Below are 10,207 nucleotides of genomic sequence, written 5' to 3'. Positions count from 1 at the left end.
AAAAAAAAAAAAAAAGCACTGTGGGATGTGAAAGCCCTAGGCAAACACAGTGTGTTCAGTGGTGATCTCTCAGAGATAAGGCTAGGGTGAAATGGTGTTAACCTTATTTTAGCTTTTAAGATTTACAAATATTAGAGCAGCCATATAGCATAGGAAAAGGTATCTATCACAACATACCAGGTAGACAGATGCACAGAGGGGGTCCTTCCAAAAGCCACCCAGATTTCCAGTAGCAGAGGGAACACAAGAACCTGACTGAGGCACAGCTGTGCTGTAGGTCTGACGAGGGAAGAGCAAATGACCGCCGAGCAGTAAGATCTGTGCGTTTCCACCTGCTGCAGGGAAGACCGTGCAACAGAGCACTGGTTCTCGTGATTCCTGGCTAAGCTCACTCTGTTAGAGAAACTTACGAAATTTACAGGAATATTTTAGAAAATTTTTCTTTTAAATTAATCTTTCTACTGTCCCAGAGCTCAGTGAGAACCGCAATAGTTTCTCAAGGATTTCATAATCTCAAAGTATCTTAGGAATAATTTTAAGTATATTTATATGGAAACATGTAATTACTAGAATATGTATGAACATCATATTCATTTAAGAAATATACTCCATTTGAATATGATATGAAAGGTATTATAAGAAACTATCAGTGAAGAAACATGGAAAATAGCAAAAAACTGATTGTATATTTTCAGGCCTATTCCAGAATGGTTTTATACTAAAAGGTTAAAGTCTCAAAATATAAAGATATTATAGCAAGAGTTCACTATTTGAAAACAAATTTATTCATCTATTTGCAAAGCTAATGAACACACACCAAAAAGTTCACCTGGTCTACTAAGTATTGCCAAAGTAAAATATCTATTTGAAATCCTTGCAGACATGAGAGGAACGCCTATGGCTTTTAACTTTGCCACCCATCCATTGATAAAATCACTTTAAAAGGCCAAATGTTTAATGTAAGACTTTTAAAAGATAAAACAAATCCAGGCATAGTTGTAGATACCTATAAACGCAGCACCCCAGAAGCTGAGGCAATAGCATCTCAAATTTAAAACCAGAATGGATTATAGCAAGGGTGACTGTCTCAAACACACACATACACACAGCCCCACAAAAGAAAAAAAAAAATACTAAACGTACTTTACAGTGACCCTCTCAGAAAAACTAAAATTGTCAAACTACATGCTTTTTCATTCAAAGAGAAAAAGAGAAATCAAAATATCAATTACACATACAGAATGAACAATTCACACTCTATTAATCTGCAGATTAAACCAACCACAAATGGAAACTATCCAGGAAAAAAAGAATTTAATAAATTTGTAGACTTTTTATTATAGTCCCCTACATTATATAGTATAGCAACTGTTAACTGTTTATATTGTATTATGCATTACAAATAATCTAGAGGCTAATTTTAAAGTACTCAAGAAGATACATAGAATATGTAATATATTCTATGTTACATGTTATATGTAAATACTTTTTATCATATTATTTATGGGAGGCACACATAACACTGCATATTGTGGAAGTCAGAGGACAACTTTTGAGACTCATGTTGGTTCTAGGGAAGAAACTCAGGTCCTCAGGCACGGTGGCAAACCACCTCACTGGGCCCTTTAAATATTTCTTTTATGTAAGAGGCTTAAACATCCCCAGGTTCTGATATCTGCAGGGTTCCTATGATACAGAGGGGTAACCACAGTAAATACAACTTTAAAACTAACTGAAAAGGAATCACAATTGTACTGTACTGTACAAAAAAAAGGGGGGAGGGACCAGGAAACAAAATTGGTAAGACCGGGTAAATATACTATCATCTAACACAGGTATCAGTGTTTGCTGACATAGGAAACAGTGTTTTAATGTTAGTTGTCGACAGGTGTGGTGATGCACGCCTTTAATCCCAGCACTCCAGAGGCAGAGGCAAGTGGATCTCTGTGAGTGCCGAGGCCAACCTGGTCAACAGAGTGAGTTCCAGGACAGCCTACATAGCTATATTACTACATAGCAAGACCCTGTCTAGGAAAAATCAAAATCAAAACAACAAGCAAGCAAACAGAAAACATTAGCTGTAACATTAAAACTTGCACTAAGTGAATAGCTAGTCCTTTGTAGAAAATACATTTGCAATATATTTACTCTTAAAGATAGCAATGTTGTTTAAAATATACATTCTAATTACTTAAGTGATTTACAACACTTAAACAAAATGGAAAAAATTTTGAACTAAATTTTTTTCGCCCTTTTTGGCTCTTCAAGACAGGGTTTCTTTCTGTGTAGCCCTGGCAGTCCTGGAAATCACTCTGTAGACAAGGCGAGCTTGAACTCATAGAGATCTGCCTGCTTCTGCGTCTGGAGTGCTGGAACTAAAGGTGTGGACCACCATGGCCTGTCTGGACTAAATTCTTTATACTGATTTACTTATGAGATCATGACTTCAAGAGGTGGATGCATTAAACCTTAACATTTCTTAGAATCAGACTTGACATCTTTGTCTGATTTAAAACAATCTGAATGCTTTTAATTTCACATTAAAAGCAAATGCTTTACAATTTATTTTCAGAACCTTTCAAAAGTAAGCTTCTACCACTGGGGGATGTAGCTCAGTGGTAGAATGCCTGATGAGCATGCATCATGCTTCCGAGTTCAAATCACAAGTGGGGGGGAGGGGACTTAGTCCTTCACAAATTCTTTTAGCCGTAATACAAAACGAGTATTTCCTCTGTGTCAGCTGTGAAGAATTGAATGAGACCGACAAATAGGCTCATATTTGAATGACTGGTCTCAGGTTAGTAAAAACTATTTTGGAAAGACTAAGAGGTGTGGCCTTGTTGAAGAAAGTTTATCACTGGGTGGACTTTGAGTTTCTCTCGTGCTTGTGGGTCATGCCTGAGCTCTCGTACTTCTCCAGTGTCGTACAGCCTGCCTGCTGCCATGCTCACCCTTCACCCTCTGAAACTGTAAGCAAAATTAAATGCTGTGTGTGTGTGTGTGTGTGTGTGTGTGTGTGTGTGTGTGTGTGCGTGTGTGTGTGTGTGTGTGTTTTGCCTGGGTCATGAAGCTTTGTCACAGAAATAAAAAAGCAACTAAGATGTCAATTATGGCATCTTTAAACATGGTTCTCGTCTTTTTAGATCCATTTAGATAGAATCGTGCCTGCTTCTTAGTCCATACTTCTCAGCACTATGAAGGCAAATCATTCCAAAGCAGCCCAGAGGATCACATCATCTGGAAAACAGAATCCATGTAAAACGGCCAGTTTGGCTTCCTAGTTTAATGTAGCTCACTTTACATGCTGGTAGATTTAACTGCCCTCTGCCAGGGGATTACAGACTTCAGCCCACAGACCCAACCCCATCAACTTCTTGTTTTTATGCATGAGATCCCATTGGAGCAGTTATAGCTCAGTCCATTATCATCTACAGCTGCTTTTACATTGCGGGCACAGCGCTACAAGCTGTGACAGAGTATGCTGACCCACACAGAAAGGTTGCCAACCCCTCCTTATGTCCCAATGGCCTTCTCAACTTCAAAGTATATTTAAATGAGCTGCTGCTAAGCCACACACACTCTGGAGCCGTGGTGCTAAGACACACACAGATACAAACCCTCAAGGTTCTCTTATTAACAGCAAAACTGCCACAACAAAGAATATAGATGTCGCCATTCCCCACAATGGAGTCCCACCATATTAGTAAATCATGTTAATTATTTTTTATACTTTCCCCATTTCTTACATGGCAAAGATATGCTTAAGTGTTCTTAAAAGGCAACCGTTTAGCATTAACATGATTTACTAAACGGTTGCCTTTTAAGAACACTTAAGCATATCTTTGCCATGTAAGAAATGGGGAAAGTATAAAAAATAACAAACTATATAGCAGATATTCCCAATCACTGTCTCCTCACCCTAACATCAGGGTAGACCTACCTCCTTGCTTAAAAATATCGATTCCTGGATTTCTGCCAACTGGACATTCTCTTAAGAAGCCAAAGTAGCTTTGGAAGGCACTGAATTCAAACTAAGGAACAGAAAGATGATTATGTGTTTCTATCCCCTCTCTTTTATCCTTGCCAGAGCCAACACCAAACAGTAACCATAAAGATGCCTCAACATTCTGAAGTACCCCTAACACTCCTGTGCCAACACAGGATATCCCTCCACCGTATGGACACAAGCTGCACATCCCCACTTATGAAGACCAGGCTGAGCTGTGGTGGTGCACACTTTTCACCCCGAGATCACCTAAGGAGGCAGAGGGCAGTTGGGACTACACAGAGAAACCCGGGGGGGGGGGGGAGGGACAAAATTATAATAATACGAGAAAGTATGGAATACCTGACTGAGTTTGGAGCAACTAATATTCCATGTTATGTATAAGTTCCCTAACAAAGTCCTGTTTTCTGAACACATCTCAGGATCTAAACACTCTATTGAAACACTAACTGTTTCTGAGACAGAATTAATTATACCCTGAGACTGAGTTAGCAGCTAGGTTTTAAGACTGCTCATCTTTTCACTAACTTACGAAGCATCTCTTTTGGAGAACGTCTCTCCTTCTTATTATGCCTGTGCCTAAGCTAACAAAATCTGACCCATCCCCAAAACTTAAAACTCATTTTTCAGCTCTTTACTCAGCATTACTAATCTCAGACACCTAAAGGCGTTACGACCAACGCTCATCTATCTCTACCCACATTGCCGCATAGTACCCAAACTTGAAAGCTACGTGGGGCAAGGTCCTGTGGATGTAGCTCAGCCAGCAAAGTAACTGCTAGAATGCACAAAGCCCTAGGTTCCATTCCCGACACTACATAAACCAGAAATGGTGGCACACACCAGTAAGTTCAGCATCCAGGAAGTCAAGGCAGGATCAGGAGGATTAGAAGTTAAAGGTCATCCCCAACTACACAGCAAATTCAAGGTCAGCCTGGGACAAGAGAAAGAGTAAGAGAGGGAGAGAAGGAAAAACAGAATGAGCCAACACAAGAACTGCATGGATATTCAGCTCTTAACCCCAAAAGCAAAGCCTGCTGCTGCCCATTTCTGAAGTCTCGCTCATGAGAAACTACTAGCATCAAGCCGAAAAACATGCAAAGCATTTCCTTTTTCACGCCTCCTCTGTGCAGCCTCCATAGTGTAAAAATGTTGGTTTCCTAGAGAAACAAGATCCTAAAGTCAGCATAATGTCTTTGTGCTAAAATATAATTTCTCCCAATCACTTGAAACAACCTTCTCTGGAGCGGTTTTCAAAAGCTTTTATGAACTGTAACCATGCATCTTTACAAGCATACACTGATCCTAACCCTCGTTGAGACCCTCCATCAGTAAGCAGGGTTCCCACCAAGCTAACTTCCTAATTAGACCTCCCTTTTACATGTTCTGACTCTAGGTCTTTAATATTTTGTTTGTATATGTTCTTTTCTTCCTGAAGGAACTCTTCCAAGGTTTGGCTCGGAGACTCCGATTATTCCTGGGTAGTCCAAAATCAACATTTCTGTAAAGAAACGTGCAATGAGTCCCTGGCGAACAGTGATCTTGGAGTAATAATGGTAATATTCCACCTCTCTCACATTTTTAAAAACATCTGTTTAATTTTACTACTAGTAGTACCACTACTACTACCACCACCGCCATGCGTGTGCAAGTGACACAAGCCACGCGTGTGCAAGTGACACAAGCCACACGTGTGCAAGTGACACAAGGCAGAACAGCTCTGTAGAGTCGGTTTTCTCCTCCCACCTTTGGTTCTCTGAATCAGCCTCAAGTCCTCAGAGTTAGGCAGAAAGCACCTTTATCCACTGAGCCATCTCCTACAATTTTATGACATTTATATTGGATTGCCTCTGTCATTGGTAAGAATATTTTCATTTACACTAAGTAGGATTTACAGTGTCTTATGAAAACATAAGAAAAACAAAGCATAAGGAAAAACAAAAATGCTGGAAGATCCAAGAAGGGCAAAGTGATCAAAGAAATGGAGGGAAAAAAAACTAAAAGTACCCTAAGTTTAAAAAGTTGGGACAGCTGACAGAAGAGAAAACCAAAGTCTATGAAAGCAAGAAAACAACCATGGTTGTTTTAGCACTCCTTAAACTACATCTCAGAAGTCTGAGGAGGCAGGATGAAGGTAAATGAATTGTTACACAATGCAGAAACTAATAAACCTTCAGGCTAATTACTTTAAAAAGGGGGGGGAGAACAGGACCCAACCACCGTGAAATGTGAGAAACTGTCAGATTTAATCCGATCCTAAATGGAGAAATTAGGATGGATGGGCAAGCCCAGGTTCCCATTCATCTCTACTGAGCATCTGACTCTGCCCACTTTCAGATGTCTGAAGGGACCAGAATTCTCAGTCTTACACTACCTATGCTCCTGGCTACACAAGATCCCACGGTATGTTTTAGCCCTTACAGTGCTCAGTTTGGCCTTATATATGTGAAACATTACTTTTCTGTATCTCTAAGCACTCTTAAAATACCTGAAATACTTTCTTGAAAGAGTAAGAAGTTTCTCCTAAAATTGACAACTAGAGTCGAGTAAGAAAATCCTTAGGCATGGCCTTCCAGTCCCTGGTAAAAATGTGCTATCACAGAAGATATGTGACAGCAAAAGAGAAAAGAGTATTAGGTAAGAAGAGCTGGAACTAGGGACGCGGACTCTCCCGACGTACTGAAATGCGCTGGTCCTTCCTCACACTGTGCAATCTCTGGACTCGGGAAATACGGTGTCGGGGGCACCAAACTCCAGAGTGGACTAGAATGAAAAGTGGTCTTCCTCTCAAGGACAACTTCAAAACAGTTCAGAAAGAACTTTTAAAGAGTTGATACAAGTGATTCCCACGTGGGATTCCATGGGAGTTTCCCTGAAACAAAAACCACTATGCTGGATCACAACAACCGGTAGCCAGGAAAATGTACAGGACAGACCTAGACCTGTCCATGGGCTTTCTCGATTTCCCTTGCCAGTCAGAGTGCAGAGAGGTGCAAACGCTCACTCTGGAGACACAGCTCCTCTAAGTGAAACCCATCACTCATGCAAACTGATGCCTCTCCTCCCAGGAGGAAGGGCAGGTCTCTACCGCCAAGCCCCCCGAGAAACAGCCAAACTCCAGCATCAAGCACCCACCGATTCCCACTTGCCACTCTAGAATGTCCCCCTCCCCCGAGTCCACTCACGCTTCAGAGACGAGCGGTGGTGCTGACAATGTGGGCTGGCTCCCTTCCTCCTTCGGGCTGAGGCGGCAGCTGCGAAAGGCTCGGCGCGGAACTGAGGAAGAAGCGGTGCTAGCGTAGCTCCACCAGGCAACCACCCGGGTCTCTTCCGCGCTGCCGGGGTAGAGGCGGCGGCGGCCCCGCTCACCGTTTTTTCCTCTTCCTGAGTCTCTGCAGGCTGTAGCTTCTGCCCGTCCAGGGCCACTTGTCCCGGGACAGTCACGATCGGAAAGCTCGATGATATTTTGTTTGGGTAAAGTTTCCTCTGGGCGGAGGCAGCGGCCGGCCCCCCGGGTCCCCCCCGGCCCCGCTGCCCTGGGGGGCTGGGGCGGGGAGGGGGTGCCGAGAACTCCCGGAGTCCCGCCGAGGAGCCGAGGGGGGCGGCGGCGGGCCCAAGGAGAAGCCCCCCAAGAGGGGGTGAAGGGGAGGGGAGGGGAAGGAGAGGACGGCGGCGCCCGGGCCGCTCACCACGCCGCCGCGACCGTCTCACATCGGGGTCCCCGCCCCCCCGGCCCGGGGGTGGCTCCTGGGCTGGGGGCCCCGGCTCATACACTCCCCGAAGGGATGCTACGGCCCCGGGCGGCCGGACCTGACGGTGGCTAAGCTGGGGATCCGGCGGGCTCGGATCGGCGCCGCCCCCGCTCCCGGCTCCCGCATGTGTCGCGGTGGCCGGGACCCCCTCCCTACACCTTGGGGGGTCCTTCGCCCCACGCCCCGGGGCGAGGCAGAAAGCCCAGCCCCGCGCGGGCGTCCTCTCCCGGCTGAGCAGCTACCAGTCCCGACCCGCGGCAGCCGCCTCCCTGCCCCCCGGCCGCGGGCTCCGGCTCGGGCTTCGGCTCCGGCTGGGGCTCCGGCTCCGGCGTGTGCAGCAGCCGCTGCCGGCCAGGAAGGTAAGGGGGGGAGCAGACGGCGGCCGCGGATCCCGCTGGCCCGGGCTGAGGCGAAGGTCTCTACAGCGGCCAGTGCACGGGCGCCCGGTCTCTCGGATGCTCGCTCGCTCAGTCGCTTCTCACGCTCTCTCTCACCGGCGGCGGCGGCAGCAGCGCCCGGAGCTCAGATCGCAGTCTCCCTCGCTCTGTGCGGGGCTCTCGCCTCACTCCAGAGAGGGGCGGGAGGAGAGCGGCGCCCGGCGATGACGCAAGTCGCCTAGCAACCGCTCTCCTCCCCCCCTCCCTTCCCTTTCCTCCGCCGGCCTTTTCTCCCCCCGCTCCAGACACCCCGCCCTGCGAGGCGGCGGCGCGCGCTGATGACGCGGCAAGGGAAGAGGAAGTCGAGATCCGCAAGCGGGTGGGTGCGCCTCGGGCCGCGGGACTGCTGCTGCTGCCGCCGCCGCCGCCACCGCCTCTACGGCCGCGTCAGAACTAAAGAGAGGAAGGGGAGGAGCCCGGGCGAAGCCTAAGCTACCGCCTGATCTTACCCCTGACCCGAGGGCGGTGCGGAGAGCGGGCGCCGTCGCCCATTCCCTCCGGGGCAGGTGCGGACCGCTCCTCTGGGAACGAGGAGGAGGCGCAGGCCCCGGAGACGGGCTCGGGCGCGCACCACCCCGAAGGTGAGGCATTTTGGCCCGGAGCTGGCTCTGGAACGGCGAGACGGGTGGAAGAATTGACCTCCAGCCCTAAGGCTGCACCTGCACCCGGGAGCAAGCGCCCCACCCTTCCCGCGGCGTGGGGTGCTGTGCGGTGGGAAGGTTTTGATGGGGGAATGAGCGAGTGAATGAATGCCTCTCGCACCGCAGTCCCGGAACTCGGCGACGACGGAGGAAGTGCAAGTGTTTTTGTACATCGCAGCGTGGAAGCCTGAGAGTTATACACTCCCCCACCCTTTAGCCGTGAAAGGAAAGGGATGCGGCTTCATGGAGGGAGTCGCTACTTGAGGATTTTGTGGGTGGGAGGGCTGAAAGCGAACCAACTCTGGGATATTATAAAGGGGATTCCTACGTTCTCAAGGAGCGGATCTAGTCTTAAAAGAATGACTTTTAAGAGTCATTCTTGTTTGTCTCTCGGATTTTTTTTTTTTTTTGGAGCGCTAATCTTGTTCATAGTGCCTCTTACTTCAAAAAATTTTGGCCCGCGTCTCAAGACTTAACTCAAGTGTGCCCTCTGCGCGCGCGTTCTCTCTCGGTCTATTCCTCCCTCCCTCTCCTCCTCCTCTCCCCCCTCCCTACCTGTCTCTCCCCTTCTGTTATTAATAAATAGATTGAGCTGTTTGTCCTACAGATTCAGTTCTAGGAAATAAGTTTTAGGAAGAGCTTAGTGAAACTTAAGTTGTGGTTCTCTAGTAAAAGAATCTTCAAAATAAAAGACCACAGTCCTCAGGAATCTGTCTAGAACCTGCCCTTGTGAGTGGTGTGAGAATGAGGTTAAAGCAGCAGCAAAGATGAAGGGAAACCATTGCACAGTTGTGTGGCCCGACACCCTGTCCCTCCTCTGGAAGCAGCAGTGATGGATAGCATAAGCGCTTTCCGTCTTTCAGCCCTGCTTGGGGAGATTGTACTAAATACACTATCCACATATTTGGGAAGCCCAGGGTTTGCCACTGCTGCCACCACCGCATGCAAACATTAGATCAAGGAAATGTCTACAGTGATCAATCAGGGGTTCATTTTTGTTCGAAGGTTGAAAGAAAAAGTGAGTAAATAAGGGAGGAGGATGCCACAAAGGTAAGGACAGACTCACAAGTTGGCCGGGACCCGATGTATGTGCTCCACCTGAACTCCCAGGAATCAAATATCTCTCCCTCCATGCGCTGGGTTTGACGGTCTACAAACCTACAAAGTGTTCCATCGCCTGCCATGTCCAACTAAGACTCAGAGAATCCGATCAATAAGTAATAGCTGGACGTGGCGACAGCAGAAATTAAAGAAATTCAGTATAGGTTTAGAGGAGTTTAACTTTGTGGACTCTGAATGGAAAGAGTTCAAACATCAAGCTCTACAAATGAGAATAAGCTTCCAGGAAAGTGGGCACCACGCAGTGGTCAG

At 46.8% G+C, this 10,207-nt stretch overlaps 1 protein-coding gene across 3 annotated transcripts in view; it reads right to left on the bottom strand.

Annotated features, from left to right (window-relative positions):
• Fbxw7 (F-box and WD repeat domain containing 7) overlaps positions 1 to 7,622 on the bottom strand; it is a 139,783-nt gene extending 132,161 nt beyond the window's left edge. The window contains exon 1 of one of the 3 annotated variants that reach the window (XM_026786370.1): positions 7,192 to 7,622. The gene's annotated coding sequence lies outside the window, so the exon portion shown is untranslated. The remainder of the gene's footprint in view (positions 1 to 7,191) is intronic. The other 2 variants (XM_005344163.3, XM_026786423.1) reach the window with 2 other exon arrangements.
• Positions 7,623 to 10,207: the final 2,585 nt, after the last annotated feature.

The sequence above is a fragment of the Microtus ochrogaster genome, chromosome 1 (assembly GCF_000317375.1).
Source record: "Microtus ochrogaster isolate Prairie Vole_2 chromosome 1, MicOch1.0, whole genome shotgun sequence".
Taxonomy (NCBI): domain Eukaryota; kingdom Metazoa; phylum Chordata; class Mammalia; order Rodentia; family Cricetidae; genus Microtus; species Microtus ochrogaster.
This window is presented reverse-complemented; position numbering and strand designations above follow the sequence as displayed.